The sequence below is a fragment of the Desmodus rotundus genome, chromosome 2 (assembly GCF_022682495.2).
Source record: "Desmodus rotundus isolate HL8 chromosome 2, HLdesRot8A.1, whole genome shotgun sequence".
Classification (NCBI taxonomy): domain Eukaryota; kingdom Metazoa; phylum Chordata; class Mammalia; order Chiroptera; family Phyllostomidae; genus Desmodus; species Desmodus rotundus.
The window spans coordinates 138,790,923-138,811,914 of NC_071388.1; the positions used below are offsets into that span (position 1 = coordinate 138,790,923).

General features: G+C 36.3%; 1 protein-coding gene across 13 annotated transcripts in view; it reads left to right on the forward strand.

The window, feature by feature from the left end:
- The window catches only part of MBD5 (methyl-CpG binding domain protein 5), a 429,916-nt gene that overhangs the window by 331,416 nt on the left and 77,508 nt on the right, over positions 1-20,992 (forward strand). The window contains exon 1 of one of the 13 annotated variants that reach the window (XM_053918647.1): positions 16,613-16,634. The exons of the other annotated variants lie outside the window; for them this stretch is intronic. The gene's annotated coding sequence lies outside the window, so the exon portion shown is untranslated. Of the gene's footprint in view, positions 1-16,612; positions 16,635-20,992 lie in introns of those variants that run through there. 13 annotated transcript variants of the gene reach the window in all.

The following is a 20,992-nucleotide window of genomic DNA, read 5'->3' on the forward strand; positions in this document are numbered from 1 at the left end:
AAACAATTTAAAGGGCAGTACTTAATAGGGAAAAATCCATATCTAAAAATAGTTTTACCACAAGTTTATATTTTTGCACGCAAACAAAAATAATTTACCAGTTTAATCTGCAGCCCAGCTATATTTTTGACATATTCTTGCTTCGCTCAGACTGAATGACTCAATGACTTAATATTTCTCTGCATCGAATATGAAAAAGATTCTAGCAAATGCCCAGATGATTTGATGTAATTTATACTATTTAAATCTCTTTTTACTGCCTGAAAGTAATGTTTGACTCTAGATTATCTTTTGACTTTGAATATTTTACAAGTAATATACTTTGGGGGTCACCTAAAATAAAGAATGGGTTTCTTATCAGCAGACAGCATTCCCGTCCAATATGTTCATCTGCCTGATTTTAGAAAGGATATAAGTAAAAATTAATGGAAGCTTCCAGGTGTATTTGCAATAGGCATATTTCTTCAATTATTCTGCATCTCGTCAAAGATTAATAGCCTGAAAGCTAATAGGTATATTGATAAAGTTTTCAGATAAAAGCAAATACATATTTATAAATCATTGTTCTGAAAACAAATAAGTTAATATCCATTGTTCTTAGGTTTTGCATTTGTCCCTCAAGGGATATAGACATACAACATGCATTCTGTAAAATAATATTTCTGTTGACCTTTATATGTATCCATTTTTTTCTGTTCTCTCTGAGTTGTGTTGAATTATTGAAAAACAAATGGAACATTTAATGATTTTTTGCTATAGCTTCCCTCAGTCTGGTATACTACATTATGTAAATTTCTGTTTTACTTTTTCTCTGTTTTACTTTTAATGAAGTATTGTAGAAATTACTTCATTACTCTTCTCTGAATAAGTGGTACTACTTGTTGCAAATGTCTGTGTTTCTAATAATATAAAGTTCATATTAGAATGAATTTTCTGGAAGACGTGATATTACATTTCATTATTGCTGTAGTTATTTTTATGATAAGAGCAATGTGGACAATGAATGGTAACATAGCATGAATCCAAATTCCAAATATTTGTTATGAGGGTTACATTCATTTTAAACCATATCAGTGGGGGAACTTCTAACCATTCTATTTCTTATTTCTTCTTTATATTATAGACTAGAGTTTTTTCAATGTTTTATCTAGCCATTCACTTCTATCAAAACTACCTGGAGGCGATGTTAAAAATACCAGTGCCTAAATGCTCCCCTCGGGCTTCTCAGTCAGAATACCGTCGGTCTGGCCTGGACATCGGCGTTGTAACAGGCAACACTGGTGACTCTTAGGCGTTCTGCAGGTCAGGGACCCCTGATGTCTACCATAGCCTGAGTACTGAACGAGCTTTTTCCCCTGCCTTTTTAGATGTGGTTCATCCTCCAAATTACTGCTTACTGGTATTGTAACTTGTGTTACTGTTCTTTTATACCTTATCAAACAGCAGCTTTAAACCAAGGGGAGTTAGCCGCAGCTCTGGCTTTGTGCTGAAAGGTCCTACCTACACTAGTTCCCTTGAAGAACTTCTCTTGGTCCTTCACAGCCTTTGCCTGCCCTGTGTTTGTCTTGTCAGGCCTGGACTACAGAAAGCATTTGTAAAGTCTGCCCCACTCTTTGTGACTTGAGTTTAGTAATTATTCTCTCTTGATCTATTCAAAGAAATATTTTAGCCCAATGTTTACTTAGGGGATAATGGTTACAATGAAATATTCACTTTTACTCTTTCATTCAGTATACTTGCAAATTTGAACAGTTTAAAACTCAGTTTTAAAACTTCACTGCCTTTCAACCTCTTAAGTATAAACCTATAATTCTCTGCTGGGAGTTACAGTATATTGCTTTTAGCTCTGCATACCAAGAGTTACTTAGTTCTAGAAACATTATGAGCCACAGGCCTGTATACATGGTTATACACAGACCAAGGGAGCTGAAGATACAGGCCTTCTAACACAATATCCAGCTCTCACTCCCATTAGAGTTTCTGGTTAAAGGAAGAAGAAACTATCCACGTATTTTAGAGAACTGAGAAGCATGGCAGTCCTGTGGGAAACTATTCCTATCTAATCTTTTAAATTGGTGTGTACCTAATCTGTTTTCTGTAGGTTTTAGAATCTCCTGTTCAACCCCTATGGTACCAATATAAAGAAATGAATCACCTCCAGAGTCAAAAGTCTGACATTGAGGAAAGGAAACAGTATATCACCCAGATTTCTCTGTTCCCCTAACTAGTTAAAAAAATGAAACAAAAGCCACGCGGTCTGTGATTGACATCTCCCTTTTCTAAAGACATCTCTTGCCTTTTCTCATCTTCACAGATTAGTCCATAAGTAGATCTTGAAGCCATCTGAGAAATAGATTGTGCACCCCCAAAATCAAAACAATAAATTGCTAATTTCATTGGTTCCTGTGCATTATAAATCAGTGCTTCTAAGTATTCCCTCTTTTGTCTTTTTTTTAGTTTTGCCTGATGTCCACTTATTAATCATTTCAAATAATCAGGTTTTTTTTTAGTTTGACTATTCTTCTTTCTTGTTTGTTGTTATTGGGGTTGTTGCTGATATGTCTATATATCACCCACCCTGATACTTAATATTTTCTTTCTTCTTGTTTCTTTGGGCTTGCTCTGCGGCTTTTTCCCAACTTAAGTAGGACCCTTAAATCAATTTTAACCCTTTTGTTTCTTGATGAATATTTTTGAGCTATGAAGTTCTTCCAACTCCTGCGTCAACTCGCATTTACTTCTTTGCTAAGATCACTGAGGATTGGATTTTCCCTTCCTGTTCAAGGCCGACCCTTTCCACTTTGACTTTTCCTCTTCTGTCTCCTCCATGGCTCTGCCCTTAGTCCTTCTCTTAGTGTTGGGGTTTGGGGTGTGAGGAATAGAACCACATTCATGTTAAGAGAAAACAGGAGTTAGTATAAGGACGCCATGGACTAAAGAACTGTTAGATACTGAGGCAGGCAGCACCCCCCCTTTTCTGTCCTTCCCATCCTCCTTTAGAGGGACATGGTCTCTGTCATGGAGTCTCTGCCTCTCTCTACACATCCCTGTTCTCTTCTTCCTCATGCTCTACCTTACAGAGGCTTCTGTAGCTACTGGTTTTTGTTTTCTCTAACTTCAGCTACAATATGACTCATTACTGTTGCACTAGTCTTTCCTTTTGTATTACTACCCTTTCATCGGCTAGCGAGCCAATTGTTTCCATTTCCTAGCTTATACTCCTAATGAAGAGAACCCAATTGGCTCAACTCATCTTGTCTTAATAGGCAACAAGTCAGTAACCAATCTACGTGGCTACCATTACTCAATCACCTGTACTGAAGGCTGAGGAACCGCACCAAATGCCTTGTGCGATGGTGGCCCGGTGCCGTGCACAGACATTTTCTCATAGGGATGTATATATCGGTGGAACAGGCTCTAGCTGTCTCTGATCATCCTCTCATTCCTACACACTCAATTTCACTTCATTAGTTCTTTCTCCTCATACTTTAAGTTTCTTTTGTCACTCTTAAGAAAAATCCTCTCTGATCCTGTTTTCATCTATTCAGTTCTCCTTTTCACCTCATTTATTGTACTCAAAGGAGGAGTGTTTGCTGTGTCGCATCCTGTCTCTCGTTAACTGCTCATCTCACCGAGATTTGGCTTACCCTCTTCTTATATTCCCGAACTTCTCTGAGCAAGGGCACTAGTGAATTTTTAATTGTCATATCCAGTGGGTGATGTTTAGTCCTTATTTTACTGCCCTTTAGTCAATATTTAACATTCATGGCCACTTTCTCCCATAAACATTCTTCTCCCTTGGGTTCTATGAATCCACACTTCCGTGGTGCACCTTACATAACCTTCTGACTATTCTTGCTCTTTTTCTTCTTTGGGACTTTTCCTATGGCTTCCACTTAAAATGTTGATATTCCCTCAATTTCATATTTACCCACTACTCTTTTTACTCTGTATTCTCTTCACTTTTGTGGTTTCAACTCTCACATATAAACTATTGTGTCCAAAACCTCCATTTTCAGTGTAGACTTCCCCACAGATTTCAGATTCATGCATCCATGGATGCTCTTTGGGCATCTCAGAGTCAACATATCCAAAGCTGAATGCTTCCACATTTGTCACTCATGTATTTCTGTTTCATTTGCTGGTAGAGCCATTTGCCATTCGAGCAGAGCCCCGGGTCTGAGAACACACCGCACACACGCCGCCATTGCTGCATCTGCCTCTCGTGACAGACAGACATCGGCCTCACTGAGCACGCACGCTGACACTGCCTCATCCCCCTCCCACAATCAGCGTGTGCCTCTCACGGTTCTCTCTCCTACCGAGGCTGAATGACATCACAGAATCTTTTTCTACATGGTGTCTCAGGCAACCACTGCCATTCAGTCAGGGTTGGTACCCTGCTTATTCCCCAGCCTGTTCTTTATGCAGTCACCTGTGATTACATGAAGCGCTTTCTCGCCTTGCCCTCTGTCTTCTGGTTGGGTTTTCTGGGAGGCATTTGCAGAAGACCAGGAAGCAGGAGGCTAGTGATGGTAGGATATTACAGGGGTTGCCACAGGTTGGCTGCATCCCTTTACTGAAGGATACAGCTCTTGTTAACACCCTCCTCGATTCCAGAAACTGCTCTTCCCTAACTTAGGCGTGATAATGGATTTCCAGTATTGCCAGCCCTGAGGTCATATACTATCCCTTGTCAGTTCTCCTAAATCTTGCCCACAAATTACCCAATTTGAGTATATTGTCTTGTTTTCTGCCAGGACCATGACTGGTATAGCATGGGAGTTAAAATTTACATGCCATCCTTTTCTAAACTCTTTCTATCATCCTCAAGTCCCACACATCAATATAATTATGAGGGCTTGCTTATTTCATGTGCCAAATATTATGCAATTGTACCATTTCTCTGTTCACACTCTCAAAAGCCTAGTTCAGGCCCTTAGTATTTCTCTATTAAATAAAAAAGTGTGAAATACCCCTGGCCAGGTAGCTCAGTTGGTTGGAGCATTGTCCCACACACCAAAAGTTTGTGGGTTCAGTTCCCATTCAGGGCACATACCTAGGTTGTGGGTTCAATCCCCAGTCAGGGCATATAGGAGAGGCAGCCAACCAGCATTTCTTTCATATTCATTCTCTCTCTCTCTCTCTCTGTCTCTGTCTCTCTCTGTCTCCCTCCCTCCCTCTCCCTCTTCCTCTCTCTTTCCCTTCCTCTCTCTCTAAAGTCAGTGAAAAACATATCCTCACCCTGACTAATATGGCTCAGTTGGTTGGACATCATCCCCCAAAGCGAAAGGTCGCAGGTTTAATTCCCAGTCAGGGAGCATGCTGGGGTTGTGAGTTCGGACCCCGTAGGGACATGTAGGGGAGACAACCAATCAATGTTTCTCACGTAGTGTTTCTCTTCCTCTCTTTCTCCCTCCCCTCCTCTCTCTCTAAAAATAAGTAAACTTTTAAAAATTAAAAGAAAAACGTATCCTCGGGCAAGGATTTTTTTTTTAATGTGTGAAATGGAAAGGGAATGAATGATATTGAGGCAAACTATTTAGCAAAGGTTACCAATCCCTGACAAACTGATTGCATGGCCTACTTGATTATATTTGGCTTTACAATTCTCTGGTTAACTCATAAGTAGTGTATCCTGTGGCCCCTCTACTTCTGTCTTCTAATCCTTACATTTTAAAAGATCATTGATTTCTTTTTAGTTTTGTTTTATTTACAACTATAGAAAGCTTTTACCTAAGTAAATCTCAGATGTAATCCTAATACATAAAATAAAAGTGGAACTGGTTCTAGTTAAAGTAAGGTTAGCACCTAAGACACAATTGGTAAATAACTGCTCAGCATCTATTACCAGTGCTTAATAAATATTTACCTTTTTCCTTTTCATTTTCTCTAGCTTTAACTCTACTGCCATCCTGACCCTGTACCAAAATAGCCTGTATACTAATTAATAGCTACCATACACTGATAGATAGGCTGCTCCATTTTACTAACAGTGAGTTTGTTCTGCCCATATTAACCCATAGAATCAGAAACTGGTTATAATGAGAACTTGGTTTTCCTTCTGTCTGGGCAGGATGATTTCTTTCAAGAAAGATGCATGTGTGAAAGGCACTTAGAAATTCCATCCATTGTGAAGATTTATTTATTCTCATTTTTTTCTATGATTTAAAGAAATTTAATGAATGAAATATGAAGTTCATCAGAAGAACTCCTCATTCTAAAATAGGCTGAATATCACTCTCTGATCCTGTTAGCCCTTCTACCAACTGCATTATACAGCAAAACTTACTGAACTTGAGTTGGCCCAAAAGTGGCTTTTTTATGTTATATACTATAAATTATATCTCCTCCATTTTTCATTTAACCTTAGTTTTAATGTGATTTTTAAAAACTCCCTTCAAAGGCATTTGGATTCTAATTCAGTTCTGTAACCATCAGCCATTCTTCCAATTCATTGTTTCTTCATCCTGTTTAATGGAAAATGTTTATTTGGATAGTACTGCAGAAAAAAGCCTTTTGATCTACCAACAGAGTACTCTCTAGGCTGACCTTGGACATTAAGTCATAAATCTGTACATAGTCAATAGTGACTATGTACTGGTTTTGAAATATCATCTAGCTCTTACTTTACCATCTGGTCCACAAGATTTCTAACGACTTTGCCAAAAACCTTCTTCAAATCAAATTTACTAGATCTAGAGCATTTTTCAGATCTGCCAAGCAAGCAATACTTTCAGAAAATAATTGAGATTAATCTGACATGACTTGTTCTTGGTGAAGCCAAACTAGCCCATAGTTACCACTGGCTTTCTTTCTAAACCAATGTAAAGCTGTTTATTAGTTCCTCCTAGAAACCATGAAGGCTTAAATAGCATGATTTAAATCCAGACTGATTTCTAACTTCAGACCTCCACATTCTTTTTGTTACTGTTAGAGACAGTTTCATTATCTAGCCTTCCAACATCTCTTCTGGTCTCTGTAGCCCTTCCAAGGTCACCATCATCACCCAGTCTCTTTCTCCCCAAGGTTTCTCATTTCAGACGATCATGCCGGTCAACACACAGGTGTGTGACTATTTCTTCACTTGCCTGTGCTTGTGATTTATTCTTTCTAACACTTTTTTATTTTGAAATAATTTTAGACTAATAGAAGAGTTATATAAAGAGTACAGAGCATTTCTTTACAGCCTCTACCTGTGCTCTCCTAATGTTAGCATCTTGCATAGCCATAAACCAATGATCAAAACTGAGAAATTAATATTGATACAGTGCTATTAGCTAAACTATAGGCTTTATTTTGATTTCAACCATTTTACCCATTAATATACCTTTTCTTTTTAAGATATAACCCAGGATCCACATATCATTTAGTTTTCACATCTCCCTAGTCTCCACCAATCTGAGTTCCTTAGTCTCTTCTTCTCTTCCATGACTTTGCCACTTTGAGTACTAGTCAGTCACCTTGAGTGTCTTTCAGTGTGGGTTAATATGACATTCCGTCCTGATTAGATTGGGATTATGCATTTGGGGGACAAATATTTCAAATGTACCCTTCCATTACATTAGAACAGGTGGCCCATGATGCTGATACATTTATTACTGAGGGTGTTAACCTTGATCACTTGCTTTGGGGTATATATGTCAGGTTTCTCCTCTTAAACTTGTTTTCCCCTTTTGTAATTAATATTTGGAAGGAGATACTTTGATACTATGCATATATCCTCTTTGTTTTTAAACCTTCCCCTACTATTTGTAGCATTCATTAATGGGTCATGCCTGCCACAATTATTACCCTTGTGTTCTACTAGGGATTTTCTATCTCTTTCATTCTTTTTGCATTTATTGATTGGACTTCTGTGAGGAAGAGTTGTCCTGTTTTAATTAATTTGTTTTTAATGGTTTTATTGAGATACAGTTAGCATGTGAGAAACCATCATCACATCAAGACATGAGCATATCCATAACCACCAAAAATTTCTTCTCTCCCCACATCCTTCCCATCCCCCCCCAAGCAACCACTGATCTATTTCCTGTCACTGTAGATTAGTTTGCATTTTCTAGAATTTTATATAAATGGAATAATACAGTATAAAATCTTTTTTCATTTGGCTTCTTTCACTCAGGATAATTATTTTGAGATTTATTCTTGCTGCTACTTAAGTCAGTAGTTTTTTCCTGAGTCATATTCCACTATATGGATTACCACAATTAATTTATCTGTCCATTCAGTTTTGACTGTCATAAATGCCCCTTATAGCTTTCTTTTAATTAGTGTTAAGAAGATCTATCTTTACCCATAATTTTATTTTTGACCTATTGTGTCATATTTAAAGTGTAATCTTTATAGACAGCTTATAGTTGGGCTTTGCTTTTTTTATACAAGGTGAACACCTTGGCCTTTGCATTGCGGTGTTTAGACTACTTATGTTTAATATTGTTGTTGATGTGGTTAGGTTTAAGTTATTTTGCTATTCGTACCATGTTTCTCATTTTATGTTTGACCCCTCTGTATTTTGACATTTTTCCCCTATCTTCTTGTGGATGATTCTATTTTTATATTCTTTAATGGCTATTTAGCTATAACTCTTTGTTTTGTTATTTTAGTGGTTGTCTGGGGGGCTTTAGTATATATCTTTAACTTGTCATCATCTACCTTCAAGTGATACCATTTCATTTCACTGACGGTCGGTGAACCTCCCAGTTACTGTACTTCTACTTCCCACCGTTTGTGGTATTGCTGTCATATATTTTACTTTTTCATGTGTTATAGACCCTACACTGCATTTTTAAAAATTTAAATTGTCAACTATCTTCAAGGAAATGTAGATGTAAGAAAAAGATTTTATCTATTTAGCCATATAATTACTATTTATGGTGTTCTTTATTCCTTTCCTTTGACCCAAATTTCAATCTTGTATTGTTTTGCTTCTCCCTAGAGGACTTTCTTTACCATCATTTGTACTGCAGATCTGCTGGTGATAAACTGTTTGGCTTTTGTGCATTGAAAAATACCATTTTTATATCATTTTCATTTTTGGACGGTACTTTTGTTGTATACAGAATTCTAGGTTGACAGGCTTTGGGGGATTTTTTAGTTCTTTATAAATAAGAGCCCATCATCTTCTTACATAAGGTGTTTTCATTGAGGAATCTCGTAATCATCCTTAACTTTGTTATTTTGTACATGACACTGTTTTTTCCTGGCTGCTTTTAAGGCTTTTTAAAAAATCTCTGGTTTTGAATAATTTGATTATTATGTACCTTCAGGTAAATTTTCTTAATGCCTTTTGTGCTCAAGAGTTCTTGCGCCTCTTGAATCTCCAGGTGTGTAGTTTTTATCAAATATGGAAAATGTTCAGCCATTATTTCTTCAAAAACAATTTTGTCCCTCATTCTCTTCTCTCCTTCAAGATTGTAATTACATTTATAGTAAGCTGCTTGAATTGTCCCACCGATCACTGATTCCTTTCAGAATCTTTGTTTCTTATGTTCTGTTTTGGATATTTTTGTTGCTGTGTCTTCAAGTTTACTGGTCTGGTCTTCTGTGATGCCTAGTCTGTTATTAATCTCATCTAGTATATATTTTTTTCATCTCAAAAATTGTAGTTTTCATTCTGGAAGTTCAATTTTGCCTCTTTTTTTTTCCTATCTTGCAGATCACTCTATGTATTTGAACATATGGAATACACTTATAATAACTGTGTCAATGTTCATATCTGCTAATTCTAAATTATCCATCTGGATCAGTTTCAATTAATTAATTTTTATTGAAATTTTTATTGAGTTAGTTGTAGATTCACCTGCAATTTAAGAAATAATACAGAGAAATCTCACATACCTTATAGCCAAAGGTAACATGTTATAAAATTAGTGAAATATCATATCTAGAACATACTGATATAAAGCACTGATCTTGTTCAGATTTCTTCAATATTATTTGTACTCATCTGTGTGCTCATGTGTAAGTTTATATATTCACCACCACAGTTAAGGTACCATTACATCACCACAAGAATGTCTCATATTGTTCTTTTACATCCATACGCCATCAATATTGCCGCTTTCTACTCCATCCCTAGCCCCTGTGACATCTAATATGTTCTCCATTTCTAAAATTTTGTGATTTCAAAACTATCAAATAAATGGAATCATATATTATGTAACCTTTTGAGATTGAATCTTTTCATTCAGCATAATTCTCTGGAGGTTCATCCAAGACTGATTGATTTTTCTTACTATGTGATTTAATTTTATGCTTCTTTCCTTGTCTGATAACTTTTATTCAATGCTAGATATTGTCAATATTTTCTTGTTGAGTTCTGGGTATCTTGTATGCTTTTACTATGGAATGCAGTTAACTGACTTGGAAAAACAATTTGATTCTTTCAGGTCTTGCTTTTAAAACTCATTAGTTGGTAACAGAACAGTGTTTAAGTCTATGTATTCCCCAATACTGAGCAAGACACTTCTGAGTCTTCTACCCTATACCTCATGAGTTATGAAGTGTTCTTTCCAGCCCAGTCTGAGGACCAAGTACCACTTGTTCTATCCTCTCAGGGAATTCTTTCCTCAACTTTGGATATTGTCTTCTCATGCTTGCACCAATCAGTACTCTGCTGGATACTCCACATGAACTCTTTGTAGATCCCTGCATTTTTCTCTCTGCAACTCTCTTTTCTTCAACACTTCATCCTGCAGCTCATACTGCCTTGATCTTCCCTGTCTCTTCATCTGTGTCTCTCAACTTAGAGAATCTGTTGCACTCCAACCAAGTTCTTCCTCTCTGCACACACACGGGGAAACTCCCTCAAGGCAATAAGCTGGAGCAGTTCTAGGGCTCATCTCTTTTGTTTCCTGTTTCTGAGTAATCACTGTCCTTTATTACCTGGTGTCTAGTATCTTCAAAACTGTTGTTTCATATATCTTGCCTGTTTGGGGTTTTGTTTTGTTTCTTTGTTTGTTTTTGGTGTTTTGAGTAAGAAAGCAAATCCGATCCCTGTTATTACATCTTAATTTGAAGCCAAAGTCCTCTATAATTTATTCTTAATCAAATTCATTTTCATTTTGACAAGGCTTATTCTCTTTGATCAAAAAGATAGAAACAAATTTGAAATTTAATTTAATTTTAATTTAATTATATTATTATAGTTTTATCCAAATAAAGGTCTTTTCCTTAATCATCTTTTTTTGCTCCAATCATAACTTTAAAAATATCTTTTATGTCTTCAGTATTTTTCTAAAGCCCAGTTCATTTTGGACTTGATGAACTTTTTGCCCTTATTTCACATGCCTTTCATTTTTCCCTCACTTCTTTTGCTTCAACTTTTCTACTTTCTATTCAATAAATACTTATTGAAGGTCTGTAACTTGCTGGATGCTAAGCTAAGCACTGGAGACAATGTCATGAAAATGATAGATGAAGTCCTCGCACTAGTGATAAAATTCTGGTGATGGCAGAAAGTCAATAATAATATGTTATTTTAGGTAGAAATATGTGCTGTTTTTGTTTTTGTTTTTGTTTTTTAGGTTCAGTTATGGATAGTTGAGAGTTTGTTGTCATTTTACTGTTCATAGTTTTGATCTTTTTTTTCAGATAAGTCTCTTTAACATTTCACGTAATAAAGGCTTGATGATAATAAACAAGGTGGCATTTTGATGTGACATTTTAGTTCAAATATTAAAAGAGGGAACAACAACTGCAAAAGTTCAACATCAAGAATAAGTTTGACATGTTCGAGGAATAGAAAAAAAGGATGAGACTGGAGGTCATTTACCAAGAAGACAGTGCTACAAAATGTGGTCATGGCAGTATTCGAATGTCAGATCACATATGGCAGTGATATGCCAGTGATATGCTCAACCCCTGGGCCATGGACCTGTCCCGCCCCATGGCATGTTAGGAATGGGCCCCAGAGCAGGAAGTGAACGGAGGGGCGACAGAGCCAAGCTTCGCTGATGCTACCACCTGAGCCCCGCCTCCTGTCTCCCCGACTCTCACCACCACCCCCCACTGCCCCACACCCATGGTGGAAAAATTGTCTTCCACAAAACCTGTCCCAGATGCCAAAAAGGTTGGGGACCGCTGACATACCACCTTGAAAGATGACTCATGAGTTTCTGTGCCTTTCCTTTCACATTTCAAACATACTTTTTCTGTCGAAGCCATATAGGAACATCCCTGTGCAACCGCTTGAACCTCCACAGAGCTCTCTGGTTTCTCCATCTTTGGGCTTATGCTGGTTGTGTGGTCATGATCCAGTGGGGGTTTTTTAAATAATTTAAACTTTTTTTGCCTTCCTTATAACCAATGCTAACAATGCACTTTTATTTGCCTTTGAATTCTTTGAAATGTGCTTTTCTCAAATCTATCCTGTGTAATCACTCCCAGCATGCACTTTTTGGGCTATTACAATGTCCAAAATAACATGACCTATCTCTTCAATTATTCTAATTATGCCTATCATTATTACACAGAGTTAAACACAAAGAAGTAGCTAAGGAGACAGTGTGAGCAGACACCCAAATTTTTGTCAGTCTGTTGGCTTTTATCACAAACACTTCTATCAGCTTGCTTCTCCCAATCCATCCTTAAGGCAGCAAAAAAGAGATACCTTCCTAAAGTGCAATTAAGGTCTTGTCACTCTTCTCCTTAAACTCTTTTGATGGTTCCCTAGGGCAATTAAAATAAAATTCAAAACATGATCATGAATAGTAAATTGTGACATGATTCCCTCCCTGCCTATTTCTCCAACCTCATCTCATGCCATTCCCCCTTCCCTCATTCCATCCAACATCATCAGTCTTCCTTCAGTTTCCAGAACACTCCCAGCTCTTGTCCAGCACTGGAATTTCACACATGCTCCTTCCTTTGCTTGGAATAGTCTTTCTCTGATTCTTTTCTCATGGATAGGTTCTTTCTCATCCTTCAGGTCCCACTCCAATTTTTTCTCCCCAGAGAGGACCTCCCATCTATGTAAAAGAGATCTTCTCTACCCCTGCCCCTTGTTCTCTTTTAAGCATTTGTTTATTTCTTTTATAGCAGTTACATAACCTGAAGTTATTTTATTTATGTATTTGCTTATTGGTTTTTAGTCTGTCTCCACCACTACAATATGAGCCTCCCAACTGCAGCATCCGCAGTGCCCAGAACTGTCTGATAGAAAGGAGGCCTTAATGAAGATTCCAGTGATTTCACTTCAGTTTATATCTAGTCCACATATTTTTGAGTGAATAAATGAATAAACATACAGGCATAACTTGGAGATACTCTGGTTTAGGTTCCATACCACTGCAATAAAGCAAATATTGCAATAAAGTGAGTCTCATGAATGTTTTTGTTTCCCAGTGCATATAAAAGTGATGTTTAAAAAGGGGAAGAAGCATAAAATAGAGTAAAAATAGCCTCTTCAACAAGTGGTGTTGAGAGAGCTGGACAGCTACATGCAAAAAAGTGAAACTCAATCAGCAACTTGCACTATACACAAAAATAAATTCAAGATGGATAAAAGACTTAAATATAACTCATGACACTATAAAAGTCCTAGAGGAAAACATCAGCAGGAAAATATCAGGTGTTCCACACAGCAACATCTTCACTGATATGTCCCCTAAAGCAAGGGACATAAGGGAAAGAATAAACAAATGGGACTTCATCAAATTAAAAAGCTTCTGCATGGCTAAAGAAAACAGCACTAAAATGAAAAGAGAACCAACTATATGGGAAAACATATTTGCCAATGATACCTTGGACAAGGGTTTGACCTCCAAAATATATAAAGAACTCGCATGACTCCACTCCAGGAAGACAAAAAAAACAATTAAAAAATGGGCAAAAGATTTAAACAGACACTTCTCCAAGGAGGACATACACAGGGCCCAGAGACATATGAAAAGATGCTCAGCAACACTAACCAACAGAAAGATGCAAATTAAAACCACAATGAGATACCACCTCACACCAGTCAGAATGACCATCATAAACAAATCAACAAACAAGTGTTGGAGAGGATGCAGAGAAAAGGGGACCCTAGTGCACTGTTGGTGGAAATGCAGCCTGGTGAACCCACTGTGGAAAACAGTATGGAATTTCCTCAGAAAACTCAAAATGGAACTGCCTCTTGACCCAGCAAATTCCACTGCTCAGATTACGCCCTAAGAACCCTGAAACACCAATTCAAAAGAACCTATGCACCCCAATGTTCATAGCAGCACAATTTACAATAGCCAAGTGCTGGAAGCAACCTAAGTGCCCATCAGCAAATAAGTGGATCAAAAAACTATGGTACATTTACACAATAAAATTCTACACAGCAGAGAGAAAGAAGGAGCTCCTACCCTTTGCAACAGCATGGATGGAACTGGAGAGCATTATGCTAAGTGAAATAAGCCAGGTGGTGAAAGACAAATACCATATGATCTTACCTCTAACTGGAACATAATCAACAAAAGAAAAAAACAAACAAAATATAACCAGAGATATTGAACTTAAGAACAATCTAATAGTAGCCAGAGGGGAGGGGACAGTGAGGAGAAGGGCTTTCAGGAACTACTATAAAGGACACATGGACAAAACCAAGGGGGAAGGTAGAAGCAAGGGACGGAGGTGGGTTTGGCTGGGGTTGGGGGGAGTGGTGGGGAGAAAATGCAGACAACTGTAATAGAACAACAATAAAGTAATTTTAAAAATAATAAAAATAAAAGTGATTTTTGCACTATAATATATTTATTAAGCGTACAATATTATTATGTCTAAAAAACAATGTATATACCTTAATTCAAGTGTGTCCAGCCTTTTGGCACCTCTGGGCCCTACTGGAAGAAGAGTTTGTCTTGGGTCACACATTAAATACACAACCACTAACAAAAACTAATAAACAACAAAAAAAAGGTCCATGCATAATTTTCGTGGTATCTGCTACCACAGAGAAGCCAAAAAGTCCTCACATAATTACCCTAATTATGCAGCGGCCCTTTCAATAATCTTTTGAAATCCTTGAGCAGGTCCCAAGTTTGTGATCACAAATATAGAAAATGTACATATCTAAGTAATAAAACAGCTTGTACATTTATTTTACATGACATTGCAACATGTAATCACAAAAAAATCTCAGAATGTGTTAAGTAAATTACAATTTTGTGTTGGGCCACGTTCATAGCCATCCTGCGCCATAGGTTGCACACACCTGCTTTAATTTAAAAATACTTTATTACTAAAAAATGCTAACCATCATCTGAGCCTTCAGGGAGTCATCATCTTTTTGCGGGTGCAGGGTCTTGCCTTTTTAATAGCTGCTGACTGATTAAGGTAGTGGTCATTGAAGGTTGGGTGGCTGTGGCAATTTCTTAAAATAAGACAACAATGAAGTTTGCCATATCAATTGACTCTTCCTTTCACGAGAACACTGAAAGGCTATTGTAGGGTTATTAATTGGCCAATTTCAATATAGTTGTGTCTCAGGGAATAGGGAGGCCTGAGGAAGGGGGGAGAGATGGGACAACGGCTGGCCAGCAGTACTGCCAGAACATACCTAACATTTATTAGGTTTGCTGACTTATACGGGTATGGGTCATGGAGGCCAAAAACAATTACAACAGTAACATCACAGTTCACTCACTCGTCACAGATCACCGTAACAAATATAATAATCATGAAGAATTTGAAATATTACAAGATTTACGAAAATGTGGCACAGAGACACTAAGTGAGAAATGCTGTTGGAAAAACAGCCTTTGGAGGCTTGCTCAGCACAGGGTCACCACAAATCTTCAATTTTTAAAAACTGCAGTGTCTGCGAAGTGTAATAAATTGAAGCACAATAAAGCAAGGTATTCTTGTATTAGAAAATAAATTATAAAATTTAGAATAAAATCAACTTTTCAAGAAAGATTTTATTTAATACTGAAGTATGAGATATTCAGTAAGGGAAAAAGGACAAATAGGTATTTTAAAATCCTCATTACTGAAATAATGACTCAGAATGACCCAGTTACTCTTGTGTGTGTTCTGAACAAATGAAAAAGATTAACGTCAGCCTTATCTCACAGCATACATTTTTCTAAATATAATTTCATTTTCTAATTTTTAATTGTTTATGACATCATTTTGTATTTTGTAAGATAATATGAAATTTCCCAGTGTCTGTCTGATATTTTATATATGTAAATATATTTATGTGAATATAAATATTTATACATTTTTATGTATTTATATTCATAGGTATATATGAAGTAGATTGAGGCTACCAGGGAATTTTTTAGAAAAACAGAATATATTTAGTAGTGAGCTATTTGGTAATGCCTGATACAAAACAGGGATTGAAAATATGAAACAGTATGGAATTTTATCTATTTATCATTCAGCATTAATCACACAATACTGTTAAACTACAGCATTTGTATTTTAATATCCTGGCTTCTTTTTTATTTTTTCAGAAATGATATTGTTAGTTGAAGTGTCCATGCCAAAAATACAAGATTGTCGCTGCAGTTGTCTAGTGAAGTGTTCGTGCCGAACATTAGGGTTATCATTGCAGTCACACGTTTGCACCTACCGTTTATGACTAGCGGGAAATAACCTCAGAGTCTAAATTTGAAATGCATTTGAGGGTTCAGGATTATTTTCTTGTGAATTCAGTAAGTTCCTACTATTTGTTTCTCATGTTTACAATGTAAGAATTCATGGTTATGTTTTATAGTTGCCTGCTGTGTTTAATACATGATTTTTATGTCAACATCTGCTTTCTGATTCTAGTTTGGATATCTTTCTGACAACAATAATAAACCGATAGCTGGTAATACTACCTAACCATGAGCTAGAATTAATGTCTGCTCCTAACAGTTACATAACCTATTTCAGAGACTTTGACTCTGTAGGTCAGTGGAAACTAGCTTATGAGCTGATTGATCTGAATCACCGGTATTCATCTTGAAAACTATAAAAATAAAAATATTAAAGCATATCTCAGTTGATATTTAGAAACAAAAAAACTGCAATAAAAAGTCGTCAAATGTCACCTATAATTAGAACAAAAAAAGTTTTATCTTTTCATTCAGCACCTTTGCTTCTGTATAAGGTTGCCATGGCAATTTTTCCATTAACATTAGATTGATTCGCCCAGATATAAAATGGTTTGCATCATCTCAATTCCTAATGTTCCTGAAGCCTCCTAAGCCAGCTTCAGGTTTTAACCTCCCAGTTGTTCCGGATTCCCCAGAGATCCAGCCACGCTGAGTTTTCTGGAAACTCAAACATAACCCGTTGTCACGATCATTGTTACTATCAAGGTCACTGTCATATTTTCATTCTTGATCCAAAAAAAAATTTTTAAGCAATTTAAGTCATTAAGGAAAAAGGAATTAGAAGCTAAAGAATTCCAAGGACATTGGCATAATAAAAATAAAGCCACAAATTCAAATACTTATATAAAGGCTTATATTTAGTATTCTAAGCTTTTTTGTTATAAAATATTAAAGCCTATGTTAATGAGCACAGAAAAGCAGTATTAAATTGGAGTAATTGGACACCTCTATGTCATGTATTAAAGGTCATGCCTGACTTAGGGCTTTACGGTAAATATTCAGCATGTGTAGGTTGCCAAAAATAAATATACTTTTCTTTCTAATAACCTGGTTGCTTTATGCCACGTAAGTGAAATTCCCAAGCGGTTTCCAGAAGTTATTGTGCAGATTTTGAGGGAACATTCCATATATTATTTTTTTGAACATCTAAATATGAGTCAAATATAGTAGGTGCTCAGTACAGGTTTGTTTAAACCAGCATGTAATGTTAGTCTCTGAAGATTAAGATACAAAGATTACTCTTCTAAAGGCCACTTCAGGATGGAAAGGTTGGAAATTCACGGCATGTTATGTAAAAGGGAACCCAATCTCACCATCTATAGATTGTTTAAGTACAACCACCATATGAATGATATTTAACTGTCACTTCAATGTTTTTACACTTAGAACACGACCATCAGCATACTTTTCTTCACTGGACAGTGTACATCAGAAATCTTTTCATAGAACCATTGAACTCCCTCTTTTAAGTGGTGCGCTATCTTCCGTACTCGGAGGGTTTTACGACTTGCCCACCCCCTAAATAATTAGCACTCGTGTCGTTCTGCTGTTTTCATTCTAATGATCAGTGTCACTGTGAACATCATTTTACATAATTCTTTGTGCGCATATTTGATTATTTTTCCAGGCATGATGAAGAAGAGGAGTTTCTGTTTCAAAGAATATGCATATCTTAAATTCATGTAGACACTATCAATAGTACCCTCCTAAAGGGAGGTAACCGTTCTTGCTTCTGCCAGCAGTTCATGACACTAGATATTTTCACATACTTTTCACAAAACCTGATATTAGCAATCTTTTAAAAATGCTTATATACTTAAGAGTGAAAAGCGATGCTTCCTTATTGTTTTATTTTGCACTTTCTGATTACTACAAGATTGAACATCTTCTCTTATGCTTACTCTCCTGTTGCATTTTGTCTTCTCAGCTTATCCATATTTTACAGTGCATTTTTCTTTTGGGCTCTTTTTTTTTAATTTTTAGTTCTTTATACATTGTACATATTAATGCCTTGTTATGTATGTTGTAAGTATTTTCCCCAGGCTACCAATTGTGTTTTAAGTTTTTTGGTGGCTCTTTACCTGAACAGAAATTTTAAATTTCGTTACAGTAAAATTTACTAGTCTTTTTCATTATGGCATTTCCTTTTTGTATCCTGTTTAGAAGGCCTTCATAAATACAGCACAAATAAACATTCTTTTACATTTTCTTAATGCGTTTTTCTTAATTGCATCGGTTTAGTTTTTCCTTTTGATTTTAGTCTTGAATCATCTGGAATACATTTTTGTGAATTACATGAGTTATGGAAGTAACTCTTTTTTTTTTCTAAAAGGATATCCAATTTTCCCACCATTTATTGGATTGACCTTCCTTTTCCTACCCATTTAAAATGCCACATTGTGATTAATTAAATTTGCATGTCTATGAGTTTATTTGTGGCCACTCTCTTCTTTTACATATACTACTTGCCTGGTCTTGCACCAATAATGCAACTTCTTAACATAGTTTACTATTGGATGGGACAATTTTCTCTTATTTTGGATGTTGGTATTATACCCGGGCACCTTTTAACTACTTTTGTCATTGGTCCTAATTTTTCAGTTTGGTTTTTTGAGGTAAAAGATCATATTGACTTGAAGTACTGACAGTTTTATCTCTTTATTACTCTTTCTTATACCTTATATAATAGTTAGTTGCCTTGATAAATATTCAAGACAATTTCTTTTCCAAATAAACACCTGTGAAGGAGCTCATTTTTATCAGCTTCTGCAGAAGGTTTTATCTTTCTCTACCCATCCTCCTCCCAAATTCAGTCCTTCATTTATGCAAGATGGATTTAAGTAATTTTTCTCAATTTCTATTGCTCCATCTTTAAACAATTATTTACATTAAGCTTGAGTTATTCAAACCAAGTGTGAGGCTGGGGAGTTAGGCAAAATAGGGAAGAGATTCAAAAGTAGAATAGCCCATTTTATTAATTTTTTCTGACCTGATATAGAATGTTTCTTTCTCCTTTGTTTATGTGAGTATTTAATCACTTTTGCCTTACAGCGTTCATGGTTCCATGTTTTGTCTCCCCAGTATTTTAACTCCTTCAGGTCAGACCATTTCTCCTGCCTCTTACATACCCACAGTTCCTATCCTTCTCCCCTTGTACCTGTACTGCATGTTTTTGAACTTTATATAGACCTTTATTCTGGCTTACATTTCTGTATCTTCAGTAACGCAGTTGCCATATCTCAAACTTCATTGCCCATCTGTCTTTTGCCCACCCATCACCAAAACCCTGATTCTGTCTTATTTTTTGTGTTTTTCTTACATTTTGAAAGCTTTTTAGTTTGAAATTAATTCAATTTACAGAGAAGTTACAATAATGCAATAAGCTCTCTTTACACACATTCAGCAAGTGTTAACATTTTGCCATAATTGCTTTATCATTCTCTCTCTGGCCCCTCAGTGTGCATATTTTTGTGTATCTTTTAGAAGTTTTATAATAAATTGCAAATATCATGTGATGTATTTTGTTTTTAATTTTTCCATCCTTCTAATCAGTAAGCCAGAGGTTCAACTCTATCCATACTACTTCCTTATCTGATAAGTCTTGTTGTAGAGAATAAAGTTACATTTTAAATTATGCCATAAATTCATGATCACTGACTTCAGATTGCCTTTCAACACTGCCTATATATGAGTGACTGTTTTAAATTTGCAAATACATGGTGTTCGTGGATATAATTTTTTAAGTATATTTTATTGATTATGCTATTACAGTTGTCCCATTTTTTCTCTCCTCTATCCCTCACTGCCCTGCACCCCCCACCTCCAGCACTCCCCTCCCCCTTAGTTTGTGTCCATGAGTCATACATGTAAGTTCTTTGGCTTCTTCATTTCCTATACTATTCTTAACCTCCCCCTATTTATTTTGAACCTATCAGTTATGGTTCTTATTCCCTGTAGCTTTTCCCCCATCGTCCCCCTCCCCATTCCCACTGATAACCCTCCATGTGATCTCCATTTCTGTGATTCTGTTCTGGTCTAATTGTTTGTTTAGTTTGTTTTTGTTTTTTAGGTTCAGTTATGGATAGTTGAGAGTTTGTTGTTATTTTACTGTTCATAGTTTTGATCTTCTTTTTTTAGATAAATCCCTTTAACATTTCATGTAATAAGGGCTTGATGATAATGAACTCCTTTAACTTTGCTTTATCTGGGAAACACTCATCTGCCCTTCAACTTTAAATGATAGCTTTGCTAGATAGAGTAATCTTGGTCCTACAGGTCGTTGCTTTTGATCACTTTGAATATTTCTTTCCAGCCCCTTCTTGCCTACAAAGTTTCTTTTGAGAAATCAACTGACAGTCTTGTGGGAATTCCTTTGTAGGTAACTCTCTGCTTTTCTCTTGCTGCTTTTAAGA